This window comes from Callospermophilus lateralis, chromosome 14 (genome assembly GCF_048772815.1).
Source record: "Callospermophilus lateralis isolate mCalLat2 chromosome 14, mCalLat2.hap1, whole genome shotgun sequence".
NCBI lineage: Eukaryota > Metazoa > Chordata > Mammalia > Rodentia > Sciuridae > Callospermophilus > Callospermophilus lateralis.
This window is the reverse complement of record NC_135318.1, coordinates 74148871-74174778: the sequence shown is the minus strand read 5'-3', so window position 1 is coordinate 74174778 and position 25908 is coordinate 74148871.

The window sequence follows — 25908 nt, the reverse complement described above, 5'->3', positions numbered from 1 at the left end:
TGCACCACCTCTAGGCCCCACCACACCCGCCCCCAAAGCCCTGACTGGCTAAAGCTGCAGAACGCCCCTCCCCTCCCCTCAACCCGCACAGACCCTCCACCTCCACAAATACCTGCCCCATTCTAAAATAACTGCCATCTGCCCCCCAATAGTATAGTAATAGCCTCCTATCTCCTTATTTATATTTCACTCCCACCCTGTGACTGCAGTTAATTCTCCACACAATAAAGCTAAAACAGATGCCACTCCCTTGAGGCAATTGTCCCAAGAGTTTTCAATTAAATCTCAATTATTTTTACTTTGACACAGCCTACACGGGTGCCCCCTAGCCTAGCAGGCCCTCCAAGGTCAACTGCTACCACCTATGCCCTTACTTACAGTGCTTGGAAGGATGATGTCAAGAGAGATCCAAGTTTTCTTATGGTGTGGGCATCAAGGTTGAGCAAAGTCTAGGGGCCTGGCCTGCTGCATCATGGTGGAGTGAAGTCGGGCATCCAAGCGCACGCCTGCAAGGCTCCTCCCCCAGCCTAAAGGACACAAAGGCACAGTTTCCTAGGCATTCCCATCCTTGGTGCAGGGGGCCCCTCTGCCCTAGGCCATTCTTCTACCCTGCACCAACTCTAGGGCCCACCACACCCCCCCCACAGCCCTGAATGGCTAAAGCTGCAGAACGCCACTCCCCTCCCCTCCCCCCACACAGCCCCTCCACCTCCACAAATACCTGCCCCATTCTAAAATAACTGCCATCTGCCACCCCCAAAGTATAGTAATAGCCTTCTATCTCCTTATTTATATTTCACTCCCACCCTGTGACTGCAGTTAATTCTCCACACAATAAAGCTAAAATAGATGCCACTCCCTTGAGGCCACCTTGCCAGCAGTTTTCAATTAAATATCAAATATTTTTACTTTGACACAGCAGAGAATGGTGCCCCCTAGCCTAGCAGTCCCTCCAAGGTCATCTGCCACCACCTACCCCCTTACTTACAGTGCTCTGAAGGATGATGTCCAGAGGGATCCAAGTTTTCCTATGGTGTGGGCATCAAGGTAGAGCAAAGTCAAGGGGCCTGGCCTGGTGCATCATGGTGGAGTGAAGTAGTGCAGCCAGGTGCAGGCACAGGCCTGCAAGGCTACGCCCCCAGCCTAATGGACACAAGGGAACAGTTTCCTAGGCCTTTCCATCCTTGGTGCAGGTGGCCCCTCTGCCCTGGGCCATTCCTCTGCCCTGCACCACCTCTAGGGCCAACCACACCCCCCCCACAGCCCTGACTGGCTAAAGCTGCAGAAAGCCCCTCCCCTCCCCTCCCCCCGCACAGCCCCTCCACCTCCACAAATACCTGCCCCCCTCTAAAATAACTGCCATCTGCCCCCTCCAAGTTATATAAATAGCCTTCTATCTCCTTATTTATATTTCACTCCCACCCTGTGACTGCAGTTAATTCTCCAAACAATAAAGCTAAAACAGATGCCACTCCCTTGAGGCAACCTTTCAGGAGTTTTCAATTAAATCTCAAATATTTACTTTGACAGCCTACAATGGTGCCCCCTATCCTAGCAGGCCCTCCAAGGTCATCTGCCACCACCTACCCCCTTACTTACAGTGCTTGGAAGGATGATGTCCAGAGGGAACCAAGATTTCCTATGGTGTGGGCATCAAGGTAGAGCAAAGTCAAGGGGCCTGGCCTGCTGCATCATGGTGGAGTGAATAGGACAGCCAGGTGCAGGCACAGGCCTGCAAGGCTTCGCCCCCAGCCTAATGGACACAAGCGCACAGTTTCCTAGGCCTTCCTATCCTTGGTGTAGTGGGCCCTCTGCCCTGGGCCATTCTTCTGCCCTGCACCACCTCTGGGCCCCACCACACCGCCCCTCCACAGCACTGAATTGCTGCAGCTGCAGAATGCCCATCCTCTCGCCCCGCACAGACCCTCCACCTCCACAAATACCTGCCCCATTCTAAAATAACTGCCATCTGCCCCCCCGCAATGTATACTAATAGCCGTCTACCTCCTTATTTATGTTTCATTCCCACCCTGTGACTGCAGTGAATTCTCCATACAAAAAAGCTAAAACAGATGCCACATCCTTGAGGCAACCTTGCAGGAGTTTTCAATTTAAAATCACATATTTCTACTTTCACACAGCCTACAAGGGTTCCCCCTAGACTAGAAGGCCCTCCAAGGTCATCTGCCACCACCTACCCCCTTACTTACAGTGCTTGGAAGGATGATATCAGAGGAATCCAAGTTTCCCTATGGTGTGGGCATCAAGGTGCAGCAAAGACTAGGGCCTGGCCTGCTGCATCATGGTGGAGTGTAGTCGGGCAGCCAGGTGCATGCCCAGGCATGCAAGGATCCGCCCCCAGCCTAATGGACACAAGGGAACAGTTTCCTAGGCCTTCCCATCCTTGGTGCAGGGGGCCCCTCTGCCCTGGGCCATTCTTCTGCCCTCACCACCTCTAGGACCCACCACACCCCCCCACAGCCCTGAATGGCTAAAGCTGCAGAACAACCGTCCCATCCCCTCCCCCCGCACAGCCCCTCCACCTCCACAAATACCTGCCCCATTCTAAAATAACTGCCATCTGCCCCGCCCAAGGTGTAGTAATAGCCTTCTATCTCCTCATTTATATTTCACTCCCACCCTGTGACTGCATTTAATTCTCCACACAATAAAGCTAAAACAGATGCCACTCCCTTGAGGCAACCTTGCCAGGAGTTTTCAATTAAATCTCAAATATTTACTTTGATAGCCTACAATGGTGCCAGCTAGCCTAGCAGGCCCTCCAAGGTAATCTGCCACCACCTACCCCCTTACTTACATTGCTCGGAAGGATGATGTCAAGAGGGATCAAAGTTTTCCTATGGTGTGGGCATCAAGGTGGAGCAAAGTCTAGGGCCTAGCCTGTTGCATCATGGTGTAGTGAAGTCCGGCAGCCTGTTGCAGGCGCAGGCCTGCAAGGCTCCGCCCACAGCGTAATGGACACAAGGGCACAGTTTCCTAGGCCTTCCCTTCCTTGGTGCAGGGGGCCCCTCAGCCCTGGGCCATTCTTCGGCCATGCACCACCTCTAGGCCCCACCACACCCCACCCCACAACAGTGACCTGCTGCAGCTGCAGAACGCCCCTCCCCTCCTCCCGCACTGCCCCTCAACCTCCACAAACACCTACCTCATCCTCAAATAACCGCCATCTGCCCCCCACCCAAGGTATAGTAATAGCCTTCTATCTCCTCGTTTATATTTCACTCCCACCCTGTGACTGCAGTTAATTCTCCAAACAATAAACCTGAAACAGATGCCACTCCCTTGAAGCAACCTTGCCAGGAGTTTAATTAAATCTCAATTACTTTTTACTTTGACACAGCCTACAAGGGTTCCCCCTAGCCTAGCAGGCCCTCCAAGGACATCTGCCACCACCGACCCCCTTACTTACACTGCTCTGAAGGATGATGACAAGAGGGATGCAAGTTTTCTTATGGTGTGGGCATCAAGGTGGAGCAAAGTCTAGGGGCGTGGCCTGCTGCATCATGGTGGAATGAAGTCGGGCATCCAGATGCAGGCGCAGGGCTGCAAGGCTCCGCCACCATCCTAAAGGACACAAAGGCACAGTTTCCTAGGCCTTCCCATCCTTGGTGCAAGGGGCCCCTCTGCCCTGGGCCATTCTTCTGCCTTGCACCACCTCTAGGCCCCACCACACACCCCCCCCCCACAGCCCTGACTGGCTAAAGCTGCAGAACACCCGTCCCATCCCCTCCACCCGCACAGCCCTTCCACTTCCACAAATACCTGCCCCATTCTCACATAACCGCCATCTGCCCCCCCAAGGTACAGTAATAGCCTTCTATCTCCTCATTTATATTTCACTCCCACCTGTGACTGCAGTTAATTCTCCACACAATAAAGCTAAAACAGATCCCACTCCCTTGAGGCAACCTTGCAGGAGTTTTCAATGAAATCTCAATTATTTTTACTTTGACACAGCAGAGAAGGGTGCCCCCTAGCCTAGCAGAACCTCCAAGGTCATCTGCCACCACCTACCCCCTTACTTACAGTGCTCTGAAGAATGATGTCAAGAGGGATCCAAGTTTTCCTATGGTGTAGGCATCAAGGTGGAGCAAAGTCTAGAGGCCTGGACTGCTGCATCATGGTGGAGTGAAGTCGGGCATCCAGGCGCAGGCACAGGCCTGCAAGGCTCCACCCCCAGCCTAAAGGACACAAAGGCACAGTTTCCTAGGCCTTCCCATCCTTGGTGCAGGGGGCCCTTCTGCCCTGTGCTATTCTTCTGTCCTGCACCACCTCTAGGCCCCAACACATCCCCCTACAGCCCTGACTGGCTAAAGCTGCAGAATGCCCCTCCACTCCCCTCTGCCCCCACAGACGCTCCAACTTCACAAATACCTGCCCCACTTTAAAATAACTGCCATCTGCCCCCTCCAAGGTGTAGTAATAGCCTTCTATCTTCTTATTTATATTTCACTCCCACCCTGTGACTACAGTTAATGCTCCACACAATAAAGCTAAAACAGAGGCCACTCCCTTGAGGCAACCTTGCAGGATTTTCAATGAAATCTCAATTATTTTTACTTTGACACAGCAGACAAGGGTGCCCGCTAGCCTAGCAGGCCCTCCAAGGTCATCTGCCACCACCTACCCGCTTACTTACAGTGCTCTGAAGGATGATGTCAAGAGGGATCCAAGTTTTCCTATGGAGTGGGCATCAAGGTGGAGCAAAGTCTAGGGGCCTGGACTGCTGCATCATGATGGAGAGAAGTCGGGCATCCAGGCGCAGGCGCAAACCTGCAAGGCTCCACCCCCAGCCTAAAGGACACAAAGGCACAGTTTTCTAGGCCTTCCCATCCTTGGTGCAGCTGGCCCCTCTGCCCTGTGCCATTCTTATGCCCTGCACCACCTCTAGGCCCCTCCACACCCCCCCACCGCCCTGACTGGCTAATGCTGCAGAACGCCCCTCCCTCCCCTCCCCCCCGCACAGACCCTCCACCTCCACAAATACCTGCCCCATTCTAAAATAACTGCCATCTCCCCCCCCCCAAGGTATAGTGATAGCCTTCTTTTGTCCTCATTTATATTGCACTCCCACCCTGTGACTACAGTTAATTCTCCACACAATAAAGCTAAATCAGATGCCACTCCCTTGAGGCAACCTTCCAGGAGTTTTCAATTAAATCTCAAATATTTTTACTTTGACACAGCCTACAAGGGTGCCCCCTAGTCTAGCAGGACCTCCAAGCTTATCTGCCACCACCTACCCCCTTACTTACAGTGCTCTGAAGGATGATGTCAAGAGAGATCCAAGTTTTCCTATGGTGTGGGCATCAAGGTGGAGCAAAGTCTAGGGGCCTGGCCTGTTGAATCATGGTGGAGTGAAGTCGGGCATCCAGGTGCAGGCCTCAAGACTCTGACCCAGCCTAAAAGACACAAAGGCACAGTTTCCTAGGCCTTCCCATCCTTGGTGCAGGGGGCCCCTCTGCCCTGGGCCATTCTTCTGCCCTGCACCACCTCTAGGCCCCACCACACCCCAGCCCAACAGCCCTGACTGGCTAAAGCTGCAGAACGCCACTCCCCTCCCCTCCCCCAGCGCAGCCCCTCCACCTCCGCAAATACCTGCCCCATTCTAAAATAACTGCCATCTGCCCCCCCGCAAGGTATAGTAATAGCCTTCTGTCTCCTCATTTATATTTCACTCCAACCCTGTGACTGCAGTTAATTCTCTACACAATAAAGCTAAAACAGATGCCACTCCCTTGAGGCAACCTTGCCAGGAGTTTTCAATTAAATCTCAATCATTTTTCTTTGACCCAGCCTACAAGGGTTCCCCCTAGCCTAGGAGGCCCTCCAAGGTCATATCCCACCACCTGTGGCCTTACTTACAGTGCTCGGAAGGATGATGTCAAGAGGGATCCAAGTTTTCCTATGGTGTGGGCATCAAGGTGGAGCAAAGTCTAGGGGTCTGGCCTGCTGCATCATGGTGGAGTGAAGTCAGGCATCCAGGCGCAGGCCTGCAAGGCTCCACCCCCAGCCTAAAGGAAACAAAGACACAGTTTCCTAGGCCTTCTCATCCTTGGTGCAGGGGGCCCCCTCTGTCCTGGGCCATTCTCCTGCCCTGCACCACCTCTAGGGCCCACCACACCCCCCCACAGCCCTGACTTGCTGAAGCTGCAGAATGCCCCTCCCCTCCCCCTGCATGGATCCTCCACCTCCCTAGCACCGCCCTTCTATGCACCGCCCCTCCCCCTCTCCTGCACTGCCCCTCTCCCACACCACCCATCCCCCTCATTGCCCAGCACAGCCCTTCTACTGCACCGCCCCACCCCCTGCACCGAACCTCCACCTCCCCTGCACTGCCCTTCTATGCACCGCCCCTCCCCCTCTTCTGCACCGCCCCTCTCCAATACCATCCCTCTCCCACACTGCTCATTCCCCTCACTGCCCCTCTCCCTCCCCAGCACCGCTTCTACTGCACAGCTCCTCTGCATCTCTTGCACAGTCCCTCCCCCTCTCCCACACTGCCCTTCTACCACACCTCTCCTCCCCCCTCCTGCACCGCCCCTCTCCCTCACCGCCCCTCCCCCTCTCCCACACTGCCCTTCTATGGCACTGCCCTTCTACCTCACCGCCCCTCCCCACGCACAGAACCTCCACATCCCCTGCACTGCCATTCCATGCACCGCCCCTCCCCCTATCCTGCACTGCCCCTGTCCCACACCGCCCATCCCCCTCACTGCCCCTCTCCCTCTCCAGCACCGCCCTTCTACCGCACAGCCCCTCCGCATCTCCTGCACCGCCCCTCCCCCTGCACCATCCCTCTACCTCCCCCGCACTGCCCTTCCACTGTACCACCACAGCCCCTCTCTGGCACAGCCCCTCTCCAGCACAGCTCTCCTGCATGGCCCCTCTCCAGCTCCGCCCCTCTCCAGCACCACCCATCCACCTCACTGCCCCTCCCCCTCTCCCAAACTGCCCTTCTACCACACCTGCCCTCCACCTATCCTGCACCGCCCCTCTCCCTCACCGCCCCTCCCCCTCTCCCATACTTTCTTCTATGGCACTGCCCTTCTACTGCACCGCCCCTCCCCCTGCACCGAACCTCCACCTCCCCTGCACCGCCCTTCTACACACTGCCCAGCCCCCTCTCCTGCACGCCCCTCTCCTGCACCATCCCTCTCACACACCACCCATCCCCCTCACTGCCCCTCTCCCTCTCCAGCACTGCCCTTCTACCGCACCGCCCCTCCCCCTGCACCGTCCCTCCACCTCCCCCGAACTGCCCTTCTACTGCTCCGCCACAGACCCTCTCCGGCACAGCCCCTCTCCGGCACAGCCCCTCTCTGGCACAGCTCTCCGGTATGGCCCCTCTCCTGCACCGCCCCTCTCCTTCACCGCCCCTCTCCCAATCCGCCCCTCTCCAGCACCGCCCCTCTCCAGCACCGCCCCTCTCCAGCACCACCCCTCTCCAGCACCGCCCCTCTCTCACACCGCCAATCCACCTCAATGCCCCTCCCCCTCTCCTACACTGCTCTTCTACCACACCGCCCCTCTCCCTCTCCTGCAGGGCCCCTCTCCCTCACCGCCCCTCCCCCTCTCCCACACTGCCCCTCTATGGCACTGCCCTTCTACCGCACCCCCCTCCCTGTCTCCTGCACTGCCCCTTCCCCCGCAGGGAACCTCCACCTCCCCTGCACCGCCCTTCTACCCACCGCCCCGCCCTCTCTCCTGCATGGCTGCTCTCCCACACCGCCCATCCCCCTCACTGCCCCTCTCCCTCTCCAGCAACGCCCTTCTACCGCACAGCCCCTCTGCATCTCCTGCACCGCCCCTCCCTCTGCACCGTCCCTCCACCTCCCCTGCACTGCCCTTCTACTGCACCGCCACAGCCCCTCCCGGCATAGCCCCTCTTCAGCACAGCCTCTCTCCTGCACCGCCCCTCTCCTTCACCGCCCCTCTCCAGCACAGTCCCTCTCCTTCACCGCCCCTCTCCTTCACCACCCCTCTCCAGCACAGCTCTCCCGCTCCGCCCCTTTCCTGCTCCACCCCTCTCCCTCACAGCCCCTCTCCCTCACCGCCCCTCTCCAGCACCGCCCCTCTCCAGCACCGCCCCTCTCCAGCACCGCCCCTCTCCAGCACCGCCCCTCTCCAGCACAGCTCTCCTGCTCCGCCCCTCTCCCGCACCGCCCCTCTCCTTCACCGCTTCCCTCCAGCACTGCCCATCCACCTCACTGCCCCTCCCCCTCTCCTCCCGGCCCCTCTCCCTCACCACCCCTCTCCCTCACCGCCCCTCCCCCTCTCCCAACTGCCCGTCTATGGCACTGCCCTTCTACCGCATTGAACCTCCACCTCCCCTGCAATGCCATTCTGTGCAACGCCCCTCCCCCTCCCCCAAGGCCCCTCTCCCGCACTGCCCCTCTCCTTCACCGCCCCTCTCCGGCTCCACCCCTCTCCCGCACCGCCCCTCTCCTTCACCGCCCCTCTCCCGCACCACCCATCCACCTCACTGCCCCTCCCCCTCTCCCACACTGCTCTTCTAAAACACCGTCCCTCCCCCTCTCCTCCTGGCCCCTCTCCCTCACCACCCCTCTCCCTCACCGCCCCTCCCCCTCTCCCACACTGCCCTTCTATGGTACTGCCCTTCACCAGCACAGGCCCTTCCCCCACACCGAACCTCCACCTCTCCTGCACCGCCCCTCTCCCACACCGCCCATCCCCCTCACTGCCCCCTCCCTCTCCAGCACCACCCTTCTACCGCACCGCCCCTCCCCTGCACTGCCCTTCTACTGTACCGCCACAGCCCCTCTCTGGCACAGCCCCTCTCCAGCACAGCTCTCCTGGCCCCTCTCCCGCAAGGCCCCTCTCCCTCACCGCCCCTCCCGCCTCCCACACTGCCCTTCTATGTCACTGCCCTTCTACCGCACCGCCACACAGCATCTCCTGCACCACCCCTTCCCCTCGGGCAGCCAGGCACAGGGGCAGTCCTGCAAGGCTCCGCCCCCAGCCTAAGGGACACAAAGGCACAGTTTCCTAGGCCTTCCCATCCTTGGTGCAGAGGGCCCCTCTGTCCTGGGCCTTTCTTCTGCCCTGCACCACCTCTAGGCCCCACCACACCCCCCCCACAGCCCTGACTTGCGGAAGCTGCAGAATGCCCCTCCCCTCCCCCTGCACTGCCCCTCCCCCTGCACCGTCCCTCCACCTCCCCCGCACTGCCCTTCTACTGCACCGCCACAGCCCCTCACCGGCAGAGCCTCTCTCCAGCACAGCTCTCCTGCACGGCCCCTCTGCTGCACCACCCCTCTCCCTCACCGCCCCTCCCCCTCACCGCCCTTCCCCCTCACCACCCCTCCCGCTCACCGCCCCTCCCCCTCTCCCACATTGCCCTTCTATGGCACTGCCCTTCTACTGCACCGCCCCTCCCACTCAGGCAGCCAGGCTCAGGGGAAGGCCTGCAAGGCTCCGCCCCCAGCCTAAGGGACACAAAGGCACAGTTTCCTAGGCCTTCCCATCCTTGGTGCAGGGGGCCCCTCTGCCCTGCACCACCTCTAGGCCCCACCACACTCCCCCCATAGCCCTGACTTGCTGAAGCTGCAGAATGCCCCTCCCCTCCCCGTGCACAGCCCCTCCCCCTCTCCTGCACCGCCCCTCTCCCGCACCGCCCCTCCCCCTCTCCAGGACCACACCTGTCCAGCACCTCACCTCTCCTACACTGCCCATCCCCCTCACCATCCCTCCCCCTCTCCCGCACAGCCCTTCTACCGCACTGCCCCTCCCCATCTCCTGCACCGCCCCCCCCTGCACAGCACCTCCCCCTCTCCCGCACCGCCCCTCTCCTGCACTGCCCCTCTCCCACACCGCCCATCCCCCTCACTGCCCCTCTCCCTCTCCAGCACCGCCCTTCTACTGCACAGCCCCTCCGCATCTCCTGCACCACCCCTCCCCCTGCATGGTCCCTCCACCTCCCCCTCACTGCCCTTCTACTGCACTGCCACAGCCCCTCTCCTGCACAGCCCCTCTCCAGCACAGCTCTCCTGCAGGGCCCCTCTCCCAGGGCCCCTCTCCAGCACCGCCCCTCTCCCACACTGCCCCTCTCCCGCACCACCCATCCACCTCACTGCCCCTCCCCCTCTCCCACACTGCCCTTCTACCGCACCGACCCTCCCCCTCGGGCAGCCAGGTGCAGGGGCACGTCTGCAAGACTCCGCCCCCAGCCTAAGGGACAAAAAGGCACAGTTTCCTAGGCCTTCCCATCCTTGGTGCAGGGGGCCCCTCTGCCCTGGGCCATTCTTCTGCCCTGCACCACCTCTAGGCCCCACCACCCCCCCCACAGCCCTGACTTGCTGAAGCTGCAGAATGCCCCTCCCCTCCCCCTGCACCGCCCCTCTCCCGCACCGCCCCTCCCCCTCTCCAGGACCACACCTCTCCCGGACCTCACCTCTCCCACACTGCCCATCCCCCTCACCGCCCCTCCCCCTCTCCCCCAATGTCCTCAAACGCACAGCCCCTCCCCCTCTCCCGCACCGCCCTCTCCCGCACTGCCCCTCCCCCTCTCCAGCACTGCCCCCTCCTGCACCGCGGCTCCCCCGCAACGCCCCTCCCCCACACCATGCAGCCCCCAGCAATCCCCCCAGCCCCATGTCCATCTGTCCATTCCCCCCAGCGCCCCACCTGCCTGCCCCTCCCCTCCCCCTGCACTGCCCCTCCCCCTGCACCGTCCCTCCACCTCCCCTGCACTGCCCTTCTACTGCACCGCCACAACCCCTCACCGGCAGAGCCTCTCTCCAGCATAGCTCTCCTGCACTACTGCACCACCCCTCTCCCTCACCGCCCCTCCCCCTCACCGCCCTTCCCCCTCACCACCCCTCCCGCTCACCGCCCCTCCCCCTCTCCCACATTGCCCTTCTATGGCCCCTCTGCTGCACCACCCCTCTCCGCTCACCGCCCCTCCCCCTCTCCCACATTGCCCTGGGTGTAGGCACAGATGGCCTGTGCTGCAGTTTGCCCCTGTGTTTTATGGAGAGACAGGGTCTCATTGAGATGCTCAGCAGCTTGCCATTGATGAGGCTGGCTTTGAACTCAAGATCCTCCTATCTCAGCCTCCCCAGCTGCTGGGATTACAGGCCATCGCCACTGGGCCCTGCAAAAAAAGTTATGGTTTTGTTTTTTAAAAAATAGCATACGTTTTACACCCCTGTCCCCCAACCACAGACGCACACACACACACACACACATACACACAGGTGTTGTTTAGGCTTTATCACCATCACCAGCCAGGATGGGACCTGGTTGTTTGTATTTTTAAAATTCTACCAGTAATTCTGACATCAATCCACGGTTAAGAACCACAGTGTGCAATGATTCAGGGCAGATTTATCACTCTCCCCCTCCCTTGGACCTTAGGTTTTTATCTCCCATGCACAGAGTCTAATGGGCAATGGGGTTGCAAAATTTCATGGAAGATACCTGCTCAAGGCTTTGGCCTCTCCTTTCAGTCAGCCTTCCCAGGAGAATCAGGAGACCTGGAACAATACAAGCATTAGTTCTGCCCATACCCCACCTCTCTTTCTCTAATTAATTGTGATGATGGTTCGCAAGGGGAGCCACCTGAAGTGAAAAGCTGGCTTTATCTCTTAGCCTTTAATGTCTGAAATAATCACAAAATATACTGTAATGCCTAATCAAACACTGAACAAAATTGATTATACCAAAAGATATAAGCATTTATTTTAATTAAAATGCCTGGAATTATATTTTGCTGAATTCCAATATTAAATTGAGTATTGAATTTTTGCTATATTTGTGCTCTTCCCCTCTGCATCCAGATGTCAAAGCTGCTCTCCTAAAATGCCATCAAGTCCACCAGTCAGAGGAGATTTCTCAGCAACAAGGTCACGAAGATCATCCTGTCCCTGTATGCTACCACCACCAAGTAACCGACATTTCAATTTAGGACAGGTCCATGTCCAGCCTCAAGTTCGACAAGTTACTCAAGATGGTCGTACTCCAATACAAGAACCACTACATACTGGAGTACAAGAGGGAACATGGTGGCTCTGCTGAACAAGGAGTGCATCTGGCTGAAGGGGTGACTGTGGACTAATGAGTGTTAAACATAGGCTACTACCAGGGCAAAGTAGGCCTGGTGCACCTGAAGAATGTTCTGGTGGTCAGGAGAGCCAGGCCCAGCCTGCTCCCAGGCCCCTAATTGAGCACCTTGATGCAGCTGGAGCACATTCTCATTCTCTGCAAATTCCTCACCTACATCTGTGCATCAGTGCAGACCCTGCTCATGGAAAACATCAACAGCTGGTGCTCCTTCCCGCATGCCCTGGTCTACTGGAGCCTGCTGCTCATCTTCTTCTGCTGTGTGGAGCTGGACATCTGTGTCCTGGAGAAGCTTATAGAGGACTGTAACCACTCCCCCCATGCTTCTGGGACAGACAATGAGCAGGCCTCATAGGGCTCAGAGAAGCTCCAGGAAACATTCTGAAAGTGCTAGAAGAGGTGGGAGGCATGGGCACTAGGCAAGGTGCTGGCAAGTTACACTCACAGGAAGCTGTGAGAGCCATCAGTAGCAGCTGGAGTAAGGGACAGGGGATGCCCAAATGCACTGAGGTGGCACACAAGAGATGTCTGATGCACACACCAGGTGGAAAACTGGTTGTTGCTTCCATCATTTTAGATTCTTTACATTACTGACAAATTGCTGATCCATACACAGTAACCTCATATAAAAGTTACATGAAATAAAAAGACTTTTGCCAAGCACTCTCCTGGACATTGCTCTCTCTATCCATGAGAATAGTCAACATTTAAAAAGAAATGTTATTCACTTCCAGTGTCAAAGTAGGAATCACATCTGAAAAACATCTACTCCAAGGATCTGTCTAGAAAACTCTGCCTAGGTTAATGTCATGTGCAGAAAATGAAGAATCAAATAAAACTGTTCCTTTTTTACACATGGGGAAGAAATCATTTTTACAAATTTCAAGGCACCTCTGGCTTTACAGAAACAGCTTTTTTAGGTGTAGCAGTTTAATGTGCAGTTTTAAAACAATGTGAATTTTCACAAAGAGCTCTAACACAAAGCTCCTGAAAATGCTGCTTCTCTGAGAATCTAATACTGATCCTTTTATGGTGAAATTAGGCTGCAGCAAACAGGTAAGATCCTAGGTACTTTTTCACTTACTAAAAGACTTTAAATAATAGGGTCCATTGGATCATAAACCTGTCAGTTGAGGAGACAACACAGGCTACAAAACCAGTCCTTGGGAGACTATACGCAGTTCTTAAATTATTATTATTATTATTATTATTATTATTATTATTATTTGAATCCTGGCATACAGCTGCTCCACTCCTCTCTGAGAACAAAGTATAATGAAATTTCACCCTAACCTTAAAAGGAAGAGTTCAGCAAAGACTATTAAATGAATTAGAATCCTTCTTGCCTGAAATGTCGTGGTGAAGGTGAACAGTGCTTTACTGGAGCCCAAAGGCAGCAAGCAGATGAAAGCTAGGCCTTAAGTCTAGTCTTCTGAGGGCCCTCTCCATTAATGCCCACCTTAATGAGACAAATTAAGCTTAGAGATCAGATATTTAATTTTAATTAAAATATTAGCATTAAAAATGTATACTTATAAGGATTCTCAGTGGACACAAGAGCTTTGAAATATCTCAACACAGTTAAGTTAGATACTATTACCTCTAATCACAAATAAAGCACCTGAGGTGGAGAAAGAGGAGGCATTTCTTTTAAGTAAAAAGCCAAGGAGTATGATAGGGCTGGATTCAAACTCCAGCCACACTATACCATCATCTCCCTTATTAATGGCCTCTCATTTTGCATTTTCAATTACCCATGGTTAGTTGAGGTCTGGATAATTAGGTAGAAATTTAAAGAAATAAACAATTCATAAGTTTTGGATAACATTTATTATAGCAGATTGTTACCCACAATGGTAACAAAGAGGCACCTGCTTCTTCCAATCTCAGCTCTCTGAGTGTAGGTTTTGCTGTGTTTTGCTTTCTTTTCTGTAGCAGTGGAATGTGCAGGGACACCTCTGCTTTGCTCCTGGTGATGGTGACACATTTGTTCTCTCTTTATCTGTCCTGTTTATATTTGTTCATTTTCACTTGATTCTGTGAATTTTAAAAAGTCCTTGATAGCTTCCTCATTGGCTCATGGGTTATACAGAATGGTTCTGTTTAATATTCACATTTGAAGATTTTCCTGGGGTCCTGTTGTTTACTGCTGGTTCATTTCATTATGGGAAAAGAACATTCATTTCTCATTGCAACTTTGATTCTTCTGAATCTGAGGTTTCCTTTGTGAACTGGGACATGGTCTCTCTTGGTGATGTTCCAAGAATGCATGTTCTGTGATTACTGCACAAAGCAGTCTATGAGTGTGAATAAGATGCAGCTGATTATGGGACTGTTCAGTTTTGCTCTATCCTTACTGACTCCTGCCTGTTCTGTTTACTAGATGTATCAATTATTGATACAATGTGTCCAATGCCAATATCTTCAAATTGGAGTCTTCAACTCTAATAGTGATTTGATCTGTTTCTCTGTTCAGATGTGTCATCTTTTACCCCAGTGGTTTGAAGCTCAGTGATTTGGTAGATACCTATTTAAGAAAGCACGTCTTCCTGGTGGAGTCCTTTCCTCCCTACATAGGGTCCCTTGAGGACCCCAGACATATTCTTTGCTGTAAAGTCTACTCATATGAAACTAATGTGGTCACTGTTGCATTACTAAATTAAAGAGACTCAACACAATTTTACCTCTCCTTTACTGACAGCTCCCATATCACTATGCTTTAAGGGAGCTTCTTGTATACAACATGTAATAGCCTTGTATTTTTTTAATTGACTCTATCATTGTTTCTTTCTTTCAAATGGTATATTTAGATCATTGACATATTAAGTATTTTTAATTTAGGGCTAAGGACAGATGTTTTATTATTTATTTTTTATTTTTCTCTCTGGGGTCTTGCAAATACATTTTGACTTTCTGGAGCAGTTGCTTGTGTATTCTTCCCAGCGCCACCTAGGAACCACAGGGTGCACTTCAGGCCTGCTACGACACACTTCTATGAATTACTGAGACCGTGAGTGAGGCCACTACTCTGCCCACTCCTAAAATAGAGTTATCTTAAACTTGATTTTCACACCTTGAGCATCAAATACAATTTGCATTTCAGCTTTTCCATATCACTTAAGAAACTGAGCAGTAAGAAATAGCTTATTATATTTACACACATTCATTAACGCATCTCAAAATATTTTCATTTCTGAAATTTTAGGAACACCAGTTTCTTTCTGCCTCTATAGATACATTTGAAGAGGGTTCCGGATGGACAACATATAATTTACCTTGCTCTGCCAATCTCTGTGTTTTGATTAGTATATTTAGAACATTAATGTTTAATGTAATTGATTTACCAGCATTAAAGTTTTTCATTTTATTTTTATTTTTTGGAGGGGATCTGTTCCTTCTAGTTTTAATTATTACCTTTCAGATATTTGTTCATTTGGTTTTTGGTCTTCCTGTGAGTTCCTTGAACCTTCTCTAGAGTTCTGCTTTTACACATCTATGGCATTTTCCAGTGCTTCTCCATGTGCTGTATTTCAGTTGCTGCTCTAGGTAACTTCATCTACTCATGTCTCACCCTACGAGTTGAGTTCACCTCCAACATTGTGGGTTTTCTTGGATCTGCATAATCCCTATAACCAAGGTCTCTCAAACTTGTTGCTATTGACATTTTGAATCTGATATTTTAGGGTTGTGGGCAGGGGGCAGTGGCCTGGAACCTAGAAAAGGAGACCAGGAATGCTGCTAAGCATCCGACAATCTGTAGGATCCCCACACACATGAATACACACTTTGGAGATGGGAACTTTGGCTTTCAAGTCCAGAGAACAAGCAAAGCAATCAGACTCCCCCAGGTCTACGCTCTAACACTGAGCCACAACCGCAGCCCATGTCTTTTAACTGTTTAAATTCCTTTAAAATTATAATTGTGTTACTAGTAAGTAACACTGTGAATTCCTTCTTTCATCTATCTTTCAACTTTTACCATTGATATTTTAAACCTTATATTATCCCATTAGTATTAATGATGCAATTTAACTTGATCCCCCACCTATTATAATTTTGCTAAATTGTACATATTCTTGGAAACTAGACCTAGCCCCCAAACTGTCATCTTTAGGAAGCTTCACTGTTAGCTCTCGTCCCACCAGTCTGTCCTTTGCAAAGCCCTGCATTCATGCATTCAGAACTCATTGCCTTATATAATTACAAAAGTGTCTTTTGGCACTGCTGGGTTTAGAAGTGAGGGCCTTGTACATGCAAGGCAGCGTTGTGACACTGAGTTACAACCCCAGACTTGTGGCCAATTTTTTAAATGTCAACACATTAAATATTTTCTCTTAATCACAAAGACAGTTGTAATGAATGGGAGCTATAGCCAGAATACCAGAAAAACTTGCAAAATGACACATCAAGAAGTAGAAATTTTCCACTTAAGGACACAGATAGCTCAACTCTCCAGGGTTAAAAACACAGGTTTCAAATAATGATTATAACATTGAATAATGGAAAATTTCAAGCCATGTACTTCCTTAGTGTATTTGAAAACACCTGTCATGACTGGGAGGATTTTATAATAAATTCATTAACTTTTTTATATTTCGACTACAAGCATTCAGAAACATGAGGTAAGTATTATTTGAGAGTTACAGAATTTGTCCAGAAATATAAGCTACTATTTTATCTTTCAGACTGTCTTGAATTCTTTCTGTCCTTATCTATCTATTTATATAGACATTACCCTCTTCCAGAAAACATTCAACATAATTATCTAAAATATATAAAAACACAAAATAAATCAAATAGTCAATAGATGCAAACTTTTTTAAGCATATATGTATGGAAATAGTATTTTATTGGAAAAAAATTAGAGTGGCATTCACCAATATTTAACTAGTGGTATTAATACAGATAAATTTTTGTTTTCCTATTTTAAATTTATAAGTTTTCCCCAAAGTTTATATAGTTTCGGAATTAGATTATCTTAGAATTAGGGCTTTAAAATGCATATTTTTAAGCAAAGGAGAAGTATTTGGAGAAGAGAAGATGAAAAAATAAGATGAACATTAATGAGATTCATGAATACACAAAACAAAATCCATAAAGCAGAGATATGCGCCAACCCTGGCTTTAAATTCTATGACAGCTCTACCAAACAATAAGCTCTACTTTCTAAAGCCAGTTAGTTAAGTGAGCTGGATATGGTTGGACCAGGGGCTACATCTTTACTTCACATTGATATTTCCCAGGAATCTAGAATTCTGAGAAATGTTAGTGTCCACGAAGAACAAAAAGATTGGATTGGGTGGATGTCTTCTCTATTGGGTTGATGTCTTCTTTAAGTTGGGAGAGTGACTCTCTATTCCTGTTTTGGTGCTTTACAATACATATCAACTTAATGAGGAATTGGAGAAATAATGAAGTAAAGAAACATGAATAAATTTGTTTAACCGGGTATTTCTCAAACATATTTGTACACACTAATCACTACTGATTAACCCTTTTTCCTCCTGCTAAATACTGTTGGGGATGCTCTGTGCCACAATGTATATATCCAATGGTAAATATACTGCCATTTACACATCAGTGGAGATATTATTGTAGCAAATCAGAAAGATATTTTACACATATTATCATAACCAAAACATTACTCCTGGTGCTTGGTCAACAGAGGAATCTATCACTGTATTTCATAAAGGAAGTTAAGTAGACTCGAAGTGACACAGGTAATTTAATTGAACATGTTTTCTTTGGTTTTGAAGCTTAAACATTTTAAATGGTGGAAATAAACTAAAAAGGAATGCTGTCTGTAGGCATGCCTGGAAGACCAACTAGGAAAAGGAAGTGAGCACTGCATTCCAGCCTTGCTTAGTGTGCTAGCCTATTCTCAGTGGGCCCAACAGCATTTCTGAAAGGCTACGTACCCACATTTAGGACTCAGACAGTAAGTCAAAATAGCAAAACTCAAGACCACTTAACTTCACACTTTGCATCACCCCAGATTCCCTCTTCTAAAGAAAAAGGAATGAAATCAAATTTAATCTTAGATACAGGCTAAGGAGAATCTAGTTTACTTTCACCATCAGAAAAATCTTGTAGGAAAAACATTTTAAATCATATTCACTATTCTTTCAATTTTTCAATATTTATATCTTACACAATATTCAGGCTTCACATATGTATGTAGGTGAAAGAGATATTTTGGTTTGTAGACATGTCATAACTCATAACTAAGGAATGTTAGGTTTTCTCTTTTTATATGAAATCAGAGCCAAAATAAGTTTTGGAACTCTAATAGTTACAGTCAAAAATAATGTCATAGCAAATATTTCACTGTCGGTAAGCAGAGAAAAAATCTGTGATGAGAACATAAGCAGAGGTTGATTTACTTTTATCTATTTCTCTAATCAAATGTTTCCTAAAGAATCTGCAGTTTTCATTCTCAAAAGGAGAATTCCATTGTCAATGTCAATGGAAGGAACAGAACGTATGACATACAAAGAATAGTCACCATACCAAAATGTCTAACACTAACCATAGTCTATTTAGTGCACCCCCAAAAGTCTCATGCATTCACTTGCTCTATTTCAAAACTAATGAGTTTAAACATACTTGTAAAAATTATTTTTAAAATGAAAAGTCAAAGTGCAATAATTCTCTTAAATTTTATCCTAATTCTTTTAATGGACAAGTCATTTGTTCCTTGAACCTGAAAGAGTTTTATTCAAAGCCTCCTGTACATTGTAAATTCATTATGGCCAACCTAGTTCCCATCATTAGAGGTACAAAGATGGAAATTAAAAGCAAAACTGAGAAGTGAGTGGTGCCTGAGCAAATTAATAATACAAGTGAAACCATTATATAAAAATCATTGTCTGGCTGGAAATATCTGACATGCATTATAAAAGCATTTTTGGGAAATGTTGATAGAATTCTGCATTGAAACACAGAAGTCACTTTAAATGGCAAAGCAGGAATTTTTATCAGGGAAAGATGGTACAGGATTAATGAGCCTATTCCCTTTGGCATATTTCAAGAGATAAAAAAGTAGAATGGTTCTTTCTATTGCTCTGATTGCTCTCTAACTAAATACCATACTTGCCTGTGGATGAATCTGAGCACATACATTTAACTAGTATTTTTTTTTTTTAGGCACAGGAAACTCTTTAAGACAGAAATTTTCTTCCAAGCATAGATGACATACTGTGCATGCAAAGGAATACTATGAACTGTACTATAAATTATGAGCTTATTAAAATGTTTGGAAATCTCAAAATTCATGATAACCAATGGAGGTCCTGGTAAACAAGGCAACATATTTTTTAAAAATAAAATTAGGGTGTTGGGGGTCATAGCTCAGTGTTAGAGCACTCACCTAGCATGTGTGAGACCCTGGGTTCGATCCTCAGCACCACATAGAAAATAAATAAATAAAATGAAAGATATTGTGTCCATCTCCAACTAAAAAAAAATTAATGTTTAAAAATAAATAAATAAATAGGGGACTGAGATGTATATCTCAGCAAGAGTAATTGTACAGCATGCAGGAGACCCTACATTTAATACTCAGCACTGCTAAAAGCAAAATAAATACAAATAAAATTATAGAATGAACCAGTAGAAGGAACACAGACTTGCATCATAAAACTCATGTTTTCTCTATGTATATATTTTGGAAAGTTACAGAGCACCAGAGCCATCATTCCACTCAGACAAAAATGAAACATAAACACACATGCACAAAAAATGGCAACCAAAAGCCTTAGGAGTATTAAAAAGATGAATGAAAATATCCAAACACTAACCTCCTTCATAGAAAATCTTCCTGGGATATAATTTTTAGTTTGTTTCATTTATTGTTGTAAGACTGAGAGCACCCTACCTCTAGAATTGTCAAAAACACTGAATTTGACATCAAGGTTGTGGGTCTAGAATTCTAGTTCTGGACAAGATTTAGCTTTATAATCTTGATCAAGGTACAAAACACACACTTAAACCCCATAGTATTCAAAGTAAAAGAGACATACTTCCCCTTGCTCTGGCCACTATGAACATCAAATGCAACAGTACAAACAGTAGTTCACTGTGAGTCTTGTAAACTCCATTAACAAAAGTGTAAGATTGCTTTCTCATCCCCTGGAATTTCAATAAGCAATTCCTCATCAGTTTATAAAAGTTGTTTTCAAATGGCTGTTGAATGTAACTCTAAATTCACTTCACTGGTCATTGTTACTCAACATGGAATGATCTAACAGTACACAATCATCTTTCTGGAAGATGAAAGAAAACCTAAGTGGAAAAATAGCACAAATTGTGATAATAGTGAAATATAAGAATTAGGAAATAAATGTCACATTGGAAAGGAAAAAATATGGTGAAAAACTAATTTCTCTGAATTCTTATTATGAATAAAGAGACTCAAAAGGAAATATAAAAATTCAAATTATTTTCAAGTGACTACTTCTTAAGTATTACTTTCATATAATGCATACTCATAGTTGGCTGAGGTAGCATTTTAAACTTTTCTTTATATTTAAAGCAATTATAAATTCAATATTAATGTGTTCTCCTACCTCCTATGTAAAAGATCTGAATTAAAACCACTGACATTGGGGTTGGGGATGTGGCTCAAGCAGTAGTGCGCTCGCCTGGCATGCATGCGGCCCGGGTTTGATCCTCAGCATCACATACAAACAAAGATATTGTGTCCGCCAGAAACTAAAAAAATAAATATTAAAAAATCTCTCTCTCTCTCTCTCTCTCTCTCTCTCTCTCTCTCTCTCTCTCTCTCTTTCTCTTTAAAAAATCATTAAAAAAAACCACTGACATCCACTTTGGCTCAAATGAGGTTTTCTTCCTCTCTCTTAAAAAACATTTCATTACAATATATTTACCTCACAACCATCAGTATTTAAAGTAGAAAAAAAGAAACAGAATCTCTTTCTAATGAGGATAAACAAAATAACTGAAGTCTACCTCTCCTGTTTCATTCGTATTCTCTCCTCTTCTGACTTGAAGGAGTCCTGCATTTTTATTTTACCCATTTTCTCAATCTTGTTCTTTTTTCAATGTTTGCCAAATCTGTTGGTAACAAAAATTCTAACTTGTTGATATATACAAAATGAAAGGCCAAGGTTCGTCGTCGGAGATTAAAATTCACACACAGATAGCAGTGACAAAGATGAAGCACTTTACTGCAAGCTGGTTCTAGCTTATATAGAAAGTGAGAGTCAGTTATCTTAAACCAGGAAGCTCCCGGGGCCAATCATAGTAAAGGTCAGGTCATCACCTTATTGTGCATGCACGTCCTCCCTGCAAAAGATTCATGGGGGGCACAAACTGTCCACAAGCGCTGAAGACAGGAGGACCAATTAGGAGGTTTTCAAAACAACTTGTTATCTGCCCACTGGCAACTTGCCCGCCGCCATGTTGCATTAGGGGCTCCTTATCTGAAAGGCCCGGAGAGTTCTCAGGGAGACTCCCAACATTCCCCCTTTTTTGTTATTATATGGAAAGGGACGTCGATTCATTCTGGCTGCTTCCTGCTGAGTGGAGGCATTGCTGGGGAAAGGGTCTGAAGGAGGGAAGTTAAGAGTCCCCACAAGAGATCTGCAAAGATTGGTATAAGGTCAGATGTGACATCACAAAATGTTCCCTGTAGCCAAAGGTCCATTATCACTTCAGTCCAGTCGGTATAAGTCTCTATGGCAGGTACAAGCCAGGCATCATCAGATATTGCTCTCAAGAAGGTATCCCAGGAATCTTTGAAGGGTTTTTCAGTATTGAGAGGGATGTTCTCTGGAGAAGGCGGTTGATTCATCTGTGGCCAGAAGCTGATAATTTTTAAGTAGAAGCTTGAATCTCCAGACATACGATGGCGAAGGCATTACTCTTGGGGTGAGGATGAGGATCAGAAAGTTAAGGTACATTTTCAAATATGTTTTCAGCTATGGTTGTAAGGGCAGAAACATGAGAGAGACGAATTTTTAAAGGGTCAGTAGGGTGGGGAGAGCAAGAGTATGTAGGTGTGGATTCTTGCGAGACCTCTGGTCCAATGTTGCCAGAATCAGTTTCCCGGATGCATGGTTTGAGCCTGGAAATGTGAATCCATGGAGTTAATTGATTATTTGTGAGTCTGAGTTTTGCTGCCGAGGGAGTGCACATGATAACCGAGGCGGGGCCCTCCCATTTGGGGTGCAGTTGGGGTCTTTCACCTGGGGGGCAGTAATATACCTATTGGCCGGGTGTTAGGGTGAGGGGGTTTTGAGTAATGGTTGGGTCAGGTAAAAGCCAGTCCTGGTATTTCCAAAGTTCAGAGCATAGATGGAAAAGGAGAGGTAGAGCGTAGGAATCAGGAATAGGTAATTGTTCAGTCTGTATTCTGGGGGTAAGAATGAATGGCCGTACATAACCTCAAATTGGGAAAGGTTGGATGGTTTCTTTGGTAAAGCCCTGAGATGCAACAGGGCCAAGGGGAGGACTTTAGTCCAGTCTAAACTTAATTCCATGGTGAACTTGGTGAGGGTTTCTTTGAGAGACAGATTAGTTTTTTCAACTTTCCCGGAAACTTGGCAATGGAAATACCAAGGGAGTGATAGTGCGCTAGCTAGCCCCTGAGTTATCTGCGAGGTAAATTCTGGACCATTATCCGACTGAATGGAAGTGGGCATCCCGAAACAAGGGATTATGTCAGATATCAACTGATCCACAACTGTGGATGCCCACATATTGGATGTGGGAAATGCCTCTATCCACCCTGAGAATGTGTCCACCAGTACTAAGAGATATTTGATGTTTATACTCTGGGCATGTTTGTGAAATCAATTTGCCAATCAGCTCCTGGGGTGTGACCACAGGCCTGATGAGAAGGATAGGGTCTGGATTTTAAGGGGGTGTTGGTATTGGTCCTCTGGCAGATCTGGTATGTGGATGTAACCTGTTGCAGAAAGGTCTGATCGTCAGAGGAAAGAGGGAAAAAAGATTGAAGGAAAGTCGATAAGCTCTGGGGGCTAGAATGGAGCAGTGAATGGAGGAATCTAATGAGCTGGTGAGGGTCAGGAGGTCGCTCCTCAGAGAAAAGATGGAGTAATGAGGAAGGGGATGGGGCCTGTAGGGTGGCTGACCTGGTCAGCTTTAGAGTTGCCCACTGTGGCAGGAGAAGAGTCGGTCTGATGGGCTTTACAGTGTACTATTCCCAGCTGTAAAGGCAGCGTGGAAGCTCATAGCAGATTAGAAATAAGGCTGGAATTTATAATAGCAGTTCCTTTAGTAGTTAGGAGTCACCCAGTTGAAGAGGGTCCAGTTCAGTTTGTGGTTGTGCTGAGATTGAGGCAATGAATGGTGCAGGAAGGCACCGGTCTGTGTGTTCCCTTAGGAGGTTATGCAGAAGTGTGAGATAGGGCAGGTAGGACACAGGGGCAGGAGGAGTGATTGAAAAGCTTTAGGTGTCTAAGCAGGGCACCCATAGAGTTGCTCAAAGGGACTAAGGCCTGAGTGAGCCCTTGGGGCTGCCTGAATTCAGGTGAGGGCCAACAGCAGGAAATTGGGCCAGAAGAGCCTAAGTTTAATAGCAAGTTTAGTGAGATGATCCTTGAGAATGCCATGAGGCTTCTTAACCTTATCAAAGGATTGGGGTTTGTAGGAGATGTGGAGCCTCCAAGTGATGTTGAGGCCTCTGTAGACTACTTGAACAACCTGAGAAGTAAAGGCTGGACTGTTGTCTGACTGGATGGAGGTGGGAAGTTCGAACCTGGGAATGATCTGCTCAATGAGGATGGAGGAAACAATGTCAGCAGTTTCCCTGTATGTAGGGAAGGCTTCTATCCAACCTGAAAAAGTATCAACCAAAGTAAGTAGGTAGTGAAGCTTTTTGTGCCTAGGCACATGAGTGAAGTTGATCTACCAGTCTTCGCCTGGCTAGTGGCTCCTCATCTGAAGTATGGGGAGTTTAGGTTTGATGCTTCCTTGTGGGGATACTGTAGAGCAGACAGAATAAGCAGGTGGACCTGCTGGAGAGTAGTTCTCATTCATATGAAGTGAAAGAGGAGTTGTGAAACTGGAAAAGGGGGTTAGAGAGGGTTTTAGATGGGCACAGAGTCTCTGGAGCCGGAGGAGTTGGTCATGAGTCATAGGTCTCCATCTTGGGTGACTGGTTTGTGAATATATATATATATCTGATCTTGCAGGAACTTCTGTAGGCAGTTTAACAGACATGGTCCTATTAGTGGTCTTATTAGGAGAAAGCTAAAGAGGACTAATAGGGGTCCTGCAAGGGGGAGGAGCTAAGGCCATACTTGACTGAACATTCCCCATGGAGACTGTTGGCTAGTTGTTGTCTCCTCTTTTCTAGCTATTTTTGTCTTTCATTACCCATAGGAATGACTTTTTGGCTTAACTGTTTTTGGTAGGTGTTTAAGATCAAGCGGGTCAAAATTGACTTTGTTTTGAATCTATTGTTAAGAGTCAGCCGAGATCCTATGGGGTTGCTCGTGGGGGAACTTGAGAGCAGCTGCTTAGTTCTGCTAGTGCCATTTGCACTAGGATGGGTCCAGGTCTTGCTTAACCATGTGGCTTCCCTTGGAAGCATCAGGGATATCTTCCTTCTCTGGTGACCCTCCTATTCACAGAAAATGCACAGATTGGCTTTTCATTCTCCAGTGGTCTCATTAATCTCCCTGATCAGGAGGTTATGTGGCCCAGAGTTGCAAAGCTCTTTAGAGAAGTTCCCTGTTCTCTGGATTCAGATTGACTAAGAGGGCAAGAGCCAAACATTGGTTTTCTTGGCCCTTTTAATTTAACTTTAAATTTTGATCATAAACATCCAGCAAAGTCAATTTCACTTTAAATTAAGAGTACTGGGCTTTACCTGAAGTTTGGCCTACTTTGGAGTCATTCTCACATGTAGTAAGATGGGAGGCACAGCTTTATCTCAGGTAAGGTGGGGCTCTTCATAAATCTTAAGTGCTGTATTTCTGAAGCTGATCTTTGTTTTTTAAATATCATTTTATAAAGTTTACATAAATTGTTGTTCAAGTTCACATGAATATTAGCTAACACAATATAATATCACATCTAAAACATGAATTAAAGAAAGGATGAAAGCTTTTAACCTTTTGTAGAAAAGTAGCAAAGTACTTTTGTTTTTGTAGTACACAATTAATCACATCTGTTGACCATTTCATGAAAACATAAACAATGTTTAAGTATATGGAATTACTGTTGTAGGGACAAAGCAAGGCACCTAAGATAGCACCGAAGAGAGGGAAACAGTCTTATTTGGTTGCAACAGGATTTAGAGGACACTGCTTCTGTTGTAATCAATTAATACCCTGAACCCCAAGTTTAGGTAGTTTCAGAATTTTGCATCCAGCATGTAAGGGGAGGGGCTAAGAAGTTCACAGTTGGCAGAAGTTGACAAAAAACAGTTTTTGTTTCTGATTTTTCCTCTGTTCTGGGCAAGTTAACTTTTCAAGGACACCTGGGAGGGGGAGAACTTTTTCTTTTCTTTCTTTCCTCCCTCCCCCTGTCAGCTGTTACCATGGAGCCCAGTTGGTAACTTCCTTATCTTAGAAATGTAGCCATCTCTGTGAAGCCCCAGCTCAAGGCCAGAGGCCTTGTTCACATATTTTGTGAAAAACTAGTAAGGGGGTGTCTAGCTTTAGAAGTGCTGATTTTTTCCAGCCAGTGGCCAAGTAGAACAGGGAAACACGAAAAGAGGAAGTTTATCTATACTGAATTGTTTTATAGGGACTCTTTTGCTGAAAGTTCTAAAGTCAGCCATGGTGAAGATTTCTGGAGAAGGTCAGTTAA